Genomic DNA, 14,945 nt, shown 5'->3' on the forward strand with positions numbered 1-14,945 from the left:
TCAAAGAAGAATACGTAAAGATTCTGCATGTATGTTTTAAAAAGGACAAAACAACAACATATTTGCACCTCATGTGCAAATTCTTGCTAAAATGCTTGGCTGAGCTTAGCAATGGTCCCCAAGTACAGACAAGAGAACACAGTAGTTATTCCAGGACTCAAGAAGTTCAAGATCAAGGGCAACCAGAGTAGAATGACTAAAGCCACAGTTGTAGATGTAACCATTTGTTCAAGATATTAGGGGAATTCTAGAACTGATTTTGGAAGTAAATGTCCACTAACCAATACACATAGCGTCAGCAGATATCAGTCAGACTCTGGCTTTTCTGCTACTCATTCTTTCAAACAAAAGCAAAATCCAACCTCCAGTCTGAGCAATTTCACACTGTTTGGTTAATGTGAAATGTGCAGTTAAACAGTAATATTAAGCTGTTGGATGAAAATTCTGATCAATGTAAAAAACAAAGGCTATTTATTGTTCTTGTTTTATAAGCTGACTTAATGATAGTATTTTCAGATTTTGCATTTTTTTGTCTTAACAATAAGGCAAACTTTTACTAATCATTTGGTATGTTTGTGTCTGTTTTGATTTAGAAATTTAGCTTATGGAATGAATGGTTTCCAAGAGCCTGTCAATCTATCACTAATATTGATTTCTTTCTTTTTGCCTAACATGAAGCAAGACTCACACTTTTGAAACAATAAGAGGCAATCATCACATTTCTTCATTTCTAAGACACTATTGAAGTGTAAAGTGTGACACTGACTTAATGATAGCTTTCTAAAAATAACAGCTTTTTCACGTTAAATTTTTCATCTATTTGAAGAAGTATCCCCATTTCAGAAACATTCAATGTGAAAGAAGTGTGCATTTTAATTTTTTTCCAGACCCATTTTGCCCACCCCCTCACCCCCTACCTCTGGCAACCAAAAATATGCACTTTAGAATTGAGCTCTATCAGTTTTTGACCATGCATTTTGAGGTTCTGTTGTTTAGTATGTACCGATTTAGGATCCTCTCTTCCTGGTGGATTGATTCTTTTATCATTATGTGATGTCTCTCTTTGTCTATAGTAATTTTCTTTGCTCTGCAGTCTATTGATATTAATAGAGTCACTTCTATTTAAAATTTTCTAAATTACTGTTTTCATAGCACTTTTTTTCCATTTTTTTACTTCCAACCTATCTATGTTGTTGAATTTGAAGTGAGTTTCTTGTAAGCAGTATATATTTGCATCATTTTATTTAATCTTCTTGATGATCTCTGTCCTTCAATTGATGTATTTAGACCATTTACATTTAAGGTAATTATTGATATGGTAACACTTAAGTAGGGCATTTTACTATTTGTTTCTCTTTGTTTTTTATGGGGTTTTTTTCCTTCTCTTTCTCTTTTCTTGTTCTCCTGTGAGTTATTTGAACACTTTTTAAAATTCCATTTTGATTTACTTGTGTTTTTGTGTGTTATCTCTTTGTATGGTTTTCATAGTGGCTATTCTAGGTGTTAAAATATACACATGTGACTTATAGTCTACTGGTATCAACATATTACCAGTTCAAGGGAAGTGTGGAAACCTCACTTCCATTTAACCTCACATCACTTTATCTTCCTCACTTTTAAATATCATTGCCTTAAGTATGAGATGGTGCTATAATTTTTAATTGAAATATCAGCTATGATTTATAGAATTCATGAGGAAAAGGATAGTCTGTTGTAAACCGATTTCTGCTCTTTCCATTGTTCCTTCTTTCCTGATGTTCGAAGAGCCTTTTTTTTATCATTTCCTTTTTGTCTGAAGAAAGTCCTTTAACTAATTTTTAATGGTAGGTTGGCTGGCAGTAAATTCCTTTAGTTTTCCTTGGTATGAGAACATACTTATTTCTCTATTCTGAAGGGTAGTTTCACTGGATATAGTTTTTAGGTGGATGGTTTTTCCTTTCAGCTCTTGAAAAATATTCTGCCACTTCTTTTTGGCTTCCATAGTTTCAGATGAGAAATCTGCTGTCATTTAAGTTATTGTTGCCCTGTAGGTAATCTGTTGTTTCTCTGGATGTTTTAAAGATTTTTTATTTGTCTTTATTTTTCAAAAGTTTAACTATGAAATATTGGCATGGATTTCTTTAGGTTTATCCTGTTTGGGGTTTACTCAGTTTCTTGGATCTGTAAGTCTGTGTCTTTTGGTAAATTGGGGGAGTTTTCAGTAATTATCTCTTTAAATACTCTTTTGCACCACTCTTTTGTTATTGTCTCACAGGTCCCTAAGTCTCTGTATATATTTTTTTTCAGTCTGTTTTCTCTGTGTTGGTCAGATTTCGTGAATTCTACAGTTTTGTCTTCAAATTTACTGATCTTCTGTTATCTCAATTCTACTATTTAGTCCATCTAGTGAGATTTTTACTTCTATTATTGTGTTTTCCATTCTATAATTTCTACTTGGTTTTTTTTTTATAACTTTCTTTGCTGAGATTTTTCTATTTTTTCATTTGGTTCAAGAGAATTTGTAATTGATTGCTGAAGCATTTTTATGATTACTGCTTTTAAATCTTTGTCAAGTAATTTCAACATGTGACTCATCTCAATGTTGGTGTCAGTAGATTGTCATTTCTCATTGAGGTTGTGATTTTCTTGGTTCTTGGTATGACATATAATTTTCTACTTTTTCCTGAATATTTTTATCTATTATGTTAGGAGACTCTGGGTTCCATTTAAATCTTTCATTTTGGCTGACAGTCATGCTGTTTAAAGTTAGCATGTGGGTCTTGCCCTACATTTGTGGGCTTCTATTTCACTGGAAGTTTAATTTTCAGAGTCTTTACAATGTTATTTTGGTCTTATTGGTTTATCTGGGGCCACTGAGGATCACACTATTTTCTGCTGATGCTATCTGAGGTGGAAGAGGGATTTCTCCAGGTGCTGCTTCCAGATGTCTCTCAGTGGGTGAGGGTGTGTTGGGGTCCCCCTATCACTGTCTCCAGGCTACTCTGGTGTCTCTAGGTTGGGGAGGAGGGACTTGGGCCCACAGGGACAAGAAGCTTCCTGGACTGGGCTGTTTTCTGTAGCTGGGTTCCTCTTACTGATTTTTCCCTCCTGCTTTTGTGTCTCTAGGTGGGAAAAGGGAGTCTCAGGTCTTATGGGAGAGGAGAAGGCTTTTCCTCACTGCTTATTGTTTGTGAACCTCTCAGACAATTCCCTTATGGGTTTTGTTGGGCTCACCTGATGTTGTCAGAGGGAGTCTCATTCAGTCCAGAGGAGTAATGAGACTAACTGGGTTACCTTCTGTTGCTAGGTCAGGTATTGGGAAATGATGGTCTGAGTAGCCTTCTTTTGTTGGTTGAGGAGACATAAGATGTCCTTTTGCTGTGTTGTTTTTCCAGTCCTGTGGTTCTAACGAAGAGCTCTTTGTCTTCCTACCAACTTTCAGAGTCCTTCTTTGGTGTTTCTCATGCCATGTCTGGGTTTAAAGTTGTGTCTAGCAAGGAGGAATAGGGAAAAATGGATCTCCACTATCTTGTCCAGATCAGAGGTCAACTGTACTCTTTGAAACAAGATACATTTTTTTCATTATTAACATTTGACTCCTTCTAGAACCTGCTTACATTACAAAGACTCAAATGTACTTTTTCTTTTTTTAATTTAATGCTACTTTTCATTACATACACAGCTAATTATCTTGGTTTTTCTTATATATAATACTGAATGAGTTTAATGATTGGTCTTGTGAAAGAACAAAATAGATCTGTCCATTTTTTCAGAAAATAAAAGCATATTCTATCAAAAATCATGGCCTTATGCTAGTCTCAAAATGTGCTTACCTTCAACCATCAAAGTTGATATCAAATCCCTTTGATATTCTGCCTGTGTTTCCTAAACATCTCTGACTCTCTTATGTAAAGTTATCCTTTAGCTCACGATTAAGTGATTCTTTAATATCCTGATGCCACAGGTACTTTCAAAGCCACTCACCATAAGAGGAGGAAACAAAAACATCCCTCTTTAGAATTATTTAGTCATTTTGCTCCTTTTAACAGTTCCCACATGCAATATCTTATTTAAGCTAAAAGAGAAAACATTGGAATAGAAACACATTTCAGTAAATATTTTCACTTTTTTTTAAGCTCAATTTAAAGGATAAAATCACAGGTATAATTGCCATCTGTGGCAGATACTCTCACTCCCTATCAATATTCTCTCCTTTGTTAATTTTAAGAAGTCCAATTTTCAGCTAGGCCCATTGCTGCCCAAGTACACAAATGCATAAGAAATATTTAAAGCATTTGGAGGGTTAAGTAACTGGCCTTGGAGCCTATCTGAAACCTTCATAGAAATTTCCTTATTCTTTTACTTGCTTTCTTTGTTACCTTTTCTTATTTTTCTTTGGTATAATTAATATCAACATATTTCATTTTTATCCATCTTTCTCTTTCTACTGTACTGCTCGTGCCTTATAATGTGTGCAGTCTCTTTTGATGATGTAGTTTCTGGTTGAATACTAGTCTACACTCATCTCCCCTGTTCTTGGAGCATGAGGTTCTGTGGCCACTACAAGTGAGAGGGTCAGAGTGGGCAGTAGAGATGGGAGGAATGAAGTTTGCTTGATGAACTCTGATTTATTCCAGTAAACCCAACAATATTTTTCTCATCAGGACATCAGGGCATGTTAGTTCACTGCAAAGATAGCTCTGTATATTGCTTTATCATGAACATTAGACAATTTGACTAGAAAAATAGGAAATCGTGATATAGAGAAGAAATAATTTGGGAAATCATCTAGAGAATGAGGGATGTGGATAGAAGACTCAATATGGATGTAAATGGATTACGAGAATAGAGTGTGTATCCTGGCAAACTGAAAGTATGTGTGACACCCTGCTATCCTCTGCCAGTATTCTACAAACCATGAAATTATATTCTTAACTCTTCTGCCATTTTTGCCTTTGGTTTTCAGTTTTTTAAAATAAGCTCCTCTCGCCAACCCTGGAAAGATATCACACCAATTTTTATATGTTCTACACATTTTTTTTTTGTCCTGAGTAGTAAAACTGTATTTATAACTAACTGTTCTTTTGTGATCTGACCTGTTTAGTTTTGTTGCTAAACGTTGCTCTCCAGGGTAGATATTTCTATAGAAAATGCTCAAAATAAGAGACAGTGTATTAAGATTGAATTATGACCTTGCATATATTAAAAACATTGAGTGTCAACATGTATGGGTTATGGTGCCAAATTGTTTTAAAATCCATTTATATCATTAAATGTTTCCTTCAAGGGAAGAATTGGTAGTTGATTTGCAGTTACATTAAATAGAGTGGAGTAAAGAGAACCTTTTGTAAGCCAAGTGCATGAATTCAATTCAACAAATGCCACCATCTTCAAATAACACTTATGAAGTACACAAGTGTTTGAGGTCTGGACTCTGTTTATTAATAGAAAAAAAAAGACATATGTTCGAAAGAAGATGTGAGGTGTTCCTGGGCTTTTGTCATTCAAGTGATATGCGTGTGAGGTGTAAATGAAACTTTATTGATAAAACACTTCTTCATTCATTTACTTCATAGGAGATTTTAGACTCATCTGATCCTTTTCCTACACAAGTCAGAATACAGTGAGGATCCCAGGCGTGCATGAAAACTCTGTGGCTGGGCCTCCGCCGTGTTCCAGGCGCACTGAACAGCCTGTTTACAATCAGCGGCCATTTGGAAGGCAGAGCAGAGCCTCTCACTATATCTCACAGAATGGCCCCAGTTGCCCCAAGCCAGGCCTGTGTTGCTCACACAGTACCCTCTTTATGAGCCCAGGGACGGAATTTCAATGAGGAGCACTGAGGTATGTTTTTCCAAAAGTGGCATCTGGCTCAAGGATTGGTTACGTGAATGGCCCAGCAGCTGGTTATACCTGTGGTTTCTGCTAATTAGGCTGAGGTTGTGCTGGCTGCCTCCTTGGGCTTTCAGAGTACATCCAACTTTTCGTCATCATCACAACTCTAAAGATGGCCTAAATGTGTGTGTGGTAAAGTCCAGGGGCCTTTGAACTTGGTATGGATACCTGTCTTACTGTGGACACAGTGGATATTTATTCCCTGGCCTACACTTATCCACTAATGATGGGTCAAGTCATTTGGATTTCAAATACAGTAATAATTAATCCTGAGGAAGTTTAGCCTAAGTACAGGTTTCCTTTCCCTTAGAACCGACTGTTTCTCCCCAAAGCAGGCAAATGTTTTCTTAAAAAATTAAAAATACTTCTATATCCATCTGTCTCTGCCATGCTTCTTCTTTGTGTATTTATCTCTGTGGATACAGAACTGCTCTGGACATTTGAGGGATGTATATGTTTGCGTATGGGTGCGCGTATATTTATAAACAAGGGTTTACTATAAGGGGAAAGAAGGATTCCTGGTAGAACTGTGGCCGGAAGGGCCCATTTCCTGCAGTAAAGGCCTCTGGACCACACAGAGAACAGCCCCATCCAGTCCTATTCCCCACTTGCTCCACCGTTCAGAAGAGAACCAATGCAGAAACTGTCTCTCAAGCAATGGGCAAAATATCACCGAAGTATAACCATACCTCCTTTCCCTGTTTCTAGTGGCCTCGGTGCACCCAAGAGCTTGCTGCAGAGCCAGATAAATATTGTCTGGAAGAAAGAGCACAGATCCAGAAGTCCGAAGACAGGCTTCTATTTCCAGGTCTATCCTCTGACAAAGGCGATGCTTCAGGACAAATCCCTTCAATTTCTTTGCTCCTCATTTTTCCGGTTTATGTAAAACGGTGATAAGTTAGTCAGATGTGTGGATACCTTGTCTCCCAGAGTCCATCTGACTTTACTATGAAACTGTCTCAGGTAAAAATCTGGGAAAAGAATTGAGACACTGTAAGTAATTTATAAAGTTCTACCCAGAAGAGATTCTTAAATACTTAACATGGAGGGGTCAATTGTGGTTAGAAGGCTATATTAGATTGGATCAAAATTGGATCAACTTTTGCAAACTTATGGTTACCAAAGGGGAAAGGGGGTGGGGGGAGGGATAAATGAGGAGTCTGGGATTAACAGATACACACTGCTATATATAAAATACATAACCAACAAGGATCTACTGTATAGCACTGTATATATAGCGTATATGTATATATATGTATGTATAACTGAATCACTTTGCTGTAGACCTGAAACTAAATTGTAATTGTAAATCAACTATACTTCAATTTTGAAAAATCAAATATACTTCAATTTTAAAAAATTATTAAAAAATTGGATCAATTTTTGTATCACAGGAACATAGAAAATTTGGCTAATGATGTCATAACACTGTTGGTTTAGGCATATATTCCCCAAAGCCAATGAAAACTCCTGCATTTTACACTATCCTTTCCTCTGCCATTTCTCAATCATCCTGTATGGCCAGCCATATAAAATGAAACTCCCCAGCAGGAGAAAAACAACCAAACAAAAAAAAAACCTTTTTACTTCTTCTTTCTTGGAAACCTTCCACCTAATCTCGCTTCTACTTTTTGTCCTCTTCAATTACTGTTAACATGCACTTTGGCTACTGAGGCACAGTCAGCCTCAGTTTTAGTCCTGCACCAATCTTGAAGCAGGACCCTGCACGTTATTTCAATTCATACACTCCCCCAACCAAAATTCATCCCAAAGCATTAGTGAGCAATGCAGCGTTTACAAAGACTTCATAGATAAAAAGGACGGGGGTGTTTACATATACACAATAAATAACCTAAAAAACCACAGTTAGACAATTTTTTCCCAATAAAATCTGTTGAACCTCTGACTCAGACAGTTATCCCTTCCCACCCAAATTTCTGTCCTTGCTCCCCTGCCTTAATTCATCTCCTTCGGTAAGTCTGGATACCAGCCTGAGGCTTCCTTCAACCGTGCAGTAGCTTATCATGTCTCTTTTCCAAGAATTCAGTTCAGGTGGGCTCTGGAATCTACTAGAAGAGCCTGTGTGCATCTCTTCCCAACTCTGTGTTCAGGGATGTTGGTAGCTTAAAATTGGCTGTGGTGGGAAATCAGGGAAATTGGAGATGCTACACATCAAGGCTTCCCCTCCCTGTCCCCATTTCCCCCAAGAAGGCCAGTTGTTAAACATCCACCAACGCACAGCTGGGTGACTTACAAAGTGTGTAATGCCAGGTGCACATGGCACTCAACAATCAAAATGGACATGGTCATTTTTGCCTCGTAAGTGCATCAGCTGAGTAGCAGCCCAGTTATTTTCAACAAAGCAGGTGTCTCCTTGCAAAAGAATGTTCCTCCCAACTTCTAAGTAGTTCATTATTTCTCCAGGTCTTCCAGAATTGCTTTGATAAGAATGCCAGGGAAAAAAATTTGTAATATACGTTCTTCAAAATTTAGAGGGATTATTTAAAGTCTAAATAATGAAAGAAATTTAACAACATCTTACTAAGTTTTTTTAAAAGTGTTTTAAAATTTTTTCAGTGAGGGGCAGAGTCATCCTTTGAGAAAATAGTTTTGTATTAGGTGTGCTTTATATTTTACAAGTTTTATATTGAATATAAGCTACTGTCTTTATTAAAAAGGACTGCTGCATTGCAATTAAGATAATGAATAAAAGGCAACAAGGAAACTTTGGCAAATTCAGCTAAAGCTCCAATTTTAGAAATATTAAAAAATGAAAAGTAATGTGTTTCTTAGAATTCAGGAAATACAGCATAACTGAGTTGAAGCAGGAAAATAAAGAGAGACAGACAAATTGAGACAGACCTGGAGATTTGAAAAAGCAGCTAAATTCATACTGCTGACATGGAGACAGTCCACCTAATCTCCTTGTAGATTTCTTTGTACTTTCAGGAAAGAGCTGGACAAAAATAATCTTTTACCTAATTAGTAGAGAAAGCATATATAGGAAACATTTGATAAGAGTTAGCATTTATAATTAGAGTGGAAGAAAAGAGGATTTGATATAAAAAAAAGCTCAGATGTTCCTGAATCAGGCAACTCAGGAAGCCAATTTAACTCAAAATTAGGTGAATAGGGTGACACAAAGTAGCACTTTCAAATAAGATCAACAAAGGAATTGAAAGTCGTACCAAACAGGGGCGTGTGGGACAGAATGGTTTCAAATTGAATTGAACTGCTTTTTAAATCTTCACTAACCACATCTCATCTTTAAAATATAGACGTTTTAATGTTATCACATTCAGTTATTTTCAGTAAAATCCTATTTTTGAATTTAAAAATGATAAAAATACAGTGTTTCTCTGAGTGTGCAAATATGGCTGTGTGTCTGTCTTAGTCTATTCAGGCTGCAATAACAAAATATCACAGACAAGGTAGCTTGTAAGCAACAGAAATGTATTTCTCACGGTTCTAGAGACTGGGAAGTTCAAGATCAAGGCACTAGCATGGTCGTGCTCTCTAGTGAGAACCCTCTTCCTGGTTCACAGGCGAGGCCCTCTCGCTGGGTCCTCACATGCTGGAATGGGCTGGGGATCTCCCTGGAGCCTCTTTTATAAGGGAACCAGTCCCATTCCTGAGGGTTCTACCCTCATGACCTAAGCACATGCCCAAGGCCCCACCTCCTCAGAGCATCATTTGGGGGGGGGGGTTGGGGGGGTTAGGATATCAACATATGAATTTTGGGGCGATACAAACATTCAGACCATAGCAGGGTCAGATCACATCTTTTGGGTTTATCGAGTCAGTGTCTGCGTCATAATCAGAACATACATGTTTGTTGCAAACATTATTTCAGTTCGCTCTCCATTTGCTTAATTATTAGTACCAACTTTTAGGTTGATATTTGCTTAGATTAAGCAAATCTGTTTTCTTAGGTTTTCTCCTTTTTTTCTCTTTTTAATTTAGAAGCTTTGACAAACTGATATTTAAAAATTTCATGTTTTTGAATCTGTCCACACCTTCTTAATTTCTTCTGTTGATTTTTATCCCACGAAAGACGTTCCCCATTCAGAGTAGGAATGTATCAGATCAAAACTTTTATTTTAGAAGAATTTCTATCTTCACAACATTGTCTAGAGACATGGTACCCTTTCCATTTTCATATGACGGGGAATTTATCTCGTTGACTGCCGCATGCCCAGGGCCAGGTAGATTGCCAACGAATGCTTATGGAAGAAAGTAATCTTAACTAGAAAACACAGCTTAAGGATATTTGCGAGAGATTTCTAATCTTCACCATAAAGTAACAGAAACTTGAGGAAACGGAGGGGAGCGATGGACTTCTAATCATCAGTTGCACCAGCATTGTTTTTCCTCTGTTAGTTCTTGTGGAATATTTTCTTTCTGAAACAGGTCTAAATCTCTCTGCCTAGATTCGAAGATTCTGAAAAACCAGTTTGGCCCTTCCTTTGCATTCTCCCTCAATTTCTACTTTAACTAGACACCTACCTCAACCCCACCCCAGCTTCCCCACTGCCCCCAGTCTTTGCCTTTACTCCTTTTCCTTCTTCACTGAGGCGGGCGAAGGGGGATGGGGGAGTCTGTGTCTGCCTCTCTAACTAATAATCACCAGCCACCAATGCCTACTTCCACTCCCATGCTGCTAATTCTCTAAATAATCCCTTCAGCAATTTAATAATTTTAAAAATCACTGACTTTGTATTTTTTTGACTGTTCACTCTCCTTTACTCTAATGCTTTTATTAGTTTTAATTCCTTGCCAATTACTTACATTGGCTTTTTAAAGGCAGACAATCATATGAGAAATTAAGATAGTTTGTGCCTCCCCTTTAAGGAGTGAATTGTCTTATTTATGCTTAATATCTGAATCTACTGGCTAAAACTTCCAAGTAATCCTTAACAATGGTGGCAGAATTGCCATCCTTACCTTGTTTCTGATATCAGTGGAAATAGAAATGTGTCAGGTGTCTTGAAGTATGTATTGTTATAGAAACAAAGGATTTCTCTTTCTAGTCTGTAGCTGAAATTTGAATGAATAATTGTAATATTAGTTGCTGGCCCCTCGTGTTTAGAAATTAATAATAGTGTCTTTTGCTGTACTTCGCCTCTGGAGCTCTGCCTGAGGGGGACTGAGCTCAATCCGAATGAGGAGCATGCCTGACCTCTGCGGCCCTGCGAGGCGACACAAGCAGACCTGGTTCACCATATTCTGGCATTTTTACCAGGTAGGCTGCAACCTTCAGTTGTTATAGGTAAAGAAAATGAGAAATTATAAACTGACACCCTCAAAATCACACCGCCAGGTGGTGCAGGTCTGGGATGAGAACTTGGCCTCCTTTCCTTCTTATTCATCTACCACTTTAGCATCTTTGGGGAGGGCAGGTTGCCCCCAGGACCGCTCCAGGTCTTTACGTATCCTCACGAGCTTTCACATTCTGATTTATTCTGTCAACAAGGAGCTGTCATAGCAGTGATCTAGTCACTCTGGAGTTGGCTGGAGTGAAAGTGACCCACAGCCTCTCTGGATCCACTGAATTTATTCCAGTGGGTGCGTATTTAGCCCAAACGTATACCTTATGGAGGAGATAATGAGTCTCCAGTCAGCTTCAAACAGCAACAAAGCTGAACCTGATTGAGGGGACATTTGAACAGAAAACACGAGAGACCACATAACAGAATCTCTTTTCTTTTCTTTTCTCTTTTGTCCTTTTTCTTTCTTCCTTTCCTTTCTCCTTCCTTCCTTCCTTCCTTCCTCCCTCCCTCCCTTCCTTCTCTCTCTCTCTGTCTCTGTCTCTCTCTCCTTCTTTCCAGATACTCTTACCAGAGTCCCTCCATGGAAAATACAGAGTTTCTCCTCGCACGCTGACAATGCGTGGAGGTAGATTTCAGTACACTTTGAAGAGGTTTGAATGGAACTGTATGATAAGGTGGACATTGACACTCCATCAGTACAGCCGGGTGACCAGTGAGTCCAAGATGCCATATTTTCCACAGCTTTGAATTTCACAAAACAGCGAAATAATAAAAAAATGAACAAACGAATGTGAGAGACAAAGAAAGGAGGAGGAGGAAGGGAGGAAGGAAGGAAGAGAGGGAAAAACATGAATTTCATCTTTATATTTAGCAAAGCCCGGCCATTGAGGAAAACTTGCAATCAACCGATGCCCATCATTTTTCAGAACAAAGAACACCAAAAAGTAGAAAGGTAGGAAGTACCTAAAGTTAAGCTATTGATAGCTTTTACAGAGTATACATTTAAATTTAGGAAAAAATACAAATCACTCTCTTGCCCTTTGTTTCCCTCCTAATTTTTGCTGCAGTCTGGCAAACATTCTATACAGATTGCCGCTAGTCGCGGAACAGGCTTTTAAAATCTCAGGCAACCAGGAATGTTAGGAACAAGGTCCTTGACTCTGAAGGATGGTGACCCTTAGAGACAAGAAGAACCAAAGGAATGTTCTTATGGCACTGAGTCCAAAAGGTCTTTATTTTATTTTATTTTTTGGCTGTACAGCATGTGGGATCTTAGTTTCCCCAAACAAGGATAGAACCCGTGCCCCCTGCAGTGGCAGGGAGGTGTCTTAACCACTGGACCACTGGGGGATTCCCCAAAGGGTCTTTCAGTGCAAGAAGGGAACGTGAAGGGAAGTTGACCCTGATGTAATGTCAGGCAATGGACATCTGCCCATGGGGCAGAGTCCTTAAATGGTGAAGCCATTGGCAGGATCATTACACTTGTAGCAAATGTGTGGGCAAGACACATGGCCTTGTAGCTGGTAACTGGCTGAGCCAGTGCGGAGACCAGAATGAATGTAAGTGATGTTGTGACGGGGGCTTCATGGGGAATCAGGATTGCCCCAGGTCTTTCTAGGGAGAAGCATATGAGCAGTATCCCTGTAACACATGTGTAGTATCAGTGTCAATATAACTTAACATGCATTTCCTCATATAATTCTCTTCATTGAATACGCCAATTTGTCCTAAGCTCCTCTTTGCTAACACTTCTGGGAATATCTGAAATACAGACAGTAACGATTTCTACAGAGTTACCGTAATACACTTACTAGCACAAAACAACATTCTGGGAATTTGTTATAAGAATCTAGCTAATTCATTTAACTTTCTCACCTTATGAGTGTTCATTAACTTGACATGCTTGATTATGAACATCTTTCTCTTTGGATAGTGGATGATTTCACCCTAATACCTGGGTAGGTCATTCTGCCTACTCATGAGAATCTTTTGTCACAGTGCTAGAGGCTGAATGTGCCACTTGCATAAGGATTGTCTTCCTAGAGCCCAACTCAAGTTTTGCCGTCAGCAATCATAACTGATTTCTCTGAGTGGAACAGAAATTATCTCGATGACGCATGCCTGACAACTATTTTAGTAAACCTTCATATAGTGTATGCACAGTGTTATTTTAGTTATCCTCAATGTTTTAAAATTGTCTTCTAATGCCCAGCTTTAAATAAACTTTGACTAGTTCAAAACCAAAAATAGTAGAACCTAGATAACCACTGAGTACATCAAAGACTTTCATGTAATTGGTGCACTGATTTCTGTTTCTGATTTCAAAGCAAGTGTTTCATAAAAGCAACCTTTTGGGAGTGAAGCATTTAAGGACAATGACATTTTGCCTTGCTTTTTTTTTTTTGTAAAATCGTATCTCCATAGTCAACAGACCTGGGATACTAGCTGATAATCTTGGATTTCACTGAAGACCAGAGGAAGCAGAATCAAGTTGTATGTATTCTCTGGTGAAAATTGCTATTTCATACTCATTTTCTTCAAAATCTTAATTAGTTGTTGTGATGGTATAGGACCTGGATAGGAAGGCCATCTTGCTATAGAATCTGTAGCCCTCAGCTGGTACACATATGCATTCCATGACATCCTTTCAGACAGAATCATACTTTCTTTACTGCCAACTTCTTGCCTAGTTCATTGTGCATAGCTGAGGCAACTCACCAACACTTCCTTTAACATCTATCCATTCTCAAGAGTGTTTTCTACCTCTTACTTATATTCAATCCATCTCCTTGCCAAGAAGTGGTGAACTTCCATGGAGATTCAGAAGTTGCAAAATATCAACAAGCCTGATATTCTTCTTGAAAAACTCAGTAACTCAGGCTGATGAAAGGGCTTGGGACCACCAGCCTGAGCCAGGTGGGCCCTGGGGATTCAGAGACACTCCAGTCATGTCAGCCTATGACCGTTAGCAGCTAGACAACTGATGCATTCTGTACCAACAGCTGGAGCTTCTGGGAGGTCTTTAACCATAGCCCTGAGCAAAGAGCATTGAGGTAATCCAGGATGGAGGTCACCAACGGATGGAAAACTGTGGTGGGATTGTCACTGGTGAGGAGAGAGAAGAGGTTACAGCCTTTTTGCCAAATCCTCTGTGGCTGGATTCAGTGCGCAAGCGATGATTTCCATTGCGAATGCAGTCTAACATTGGTGGTATCTGTCTTGGGGAGAAAAACAAGTCCCAATACTGAGTCCCACTCTTTGGTCAAGAGACACTGTCAAAATGTGTTCTTTGGGTGTGATTTCACACAGTTGTGATGAGAGATTTTCTTATCTGGAATAAATATTTCAGGAACAAAAATGCCTTTATGAAATTAAATGAGTGGTGAAACTTAATGTGTGGAAGTCATCCTGGAAGTAGAAGGTCCTATATTCTTCTTCTTTTTTAAAATTTCTAGGTTGAAAGAGAAGATGAGGAGATTCTTAATCTAATTAACAAATACCATATAAAATAGAAGCAATTTTTGCCTTCTTCCGCTCCTCCAACTTGCACATTTTTCTTTGAGATTTTAGCAATAGATGATTAGTTGATAACTCAACTCACACAAAACCTGGTTCAGAATGCACTTCAGAGCTTCACTCTAAACAATAATCTGCATCAAAAAACCATGACCGTATACTTTTGACATTGAGCTGACACTAACTGAGATGGATAGGGTCATACTCTTCAAGGTCTACTTCCCCAAACAAGGGAGGACAGATGTATGAAAGAACAAACATACCCAGCTATGCCTAACATTGTAC

The sequence above is a fragment of the Eubalaena glacialis genome, chromosome 5 (genome assembly GCF_028564815.1).
Source record: "Eubalaena glacialis isolate mEubGla1 chromosome 5, mEubGla1.1.hap2.+ XY, whole genome shotgun sequence".
Lineage (NCBI taxonomy): Eukaryota > Metazoa > Chordata > Mammalia > Artiodactyla > Balaenidae > Eubalaena > Eubalaena glacialis.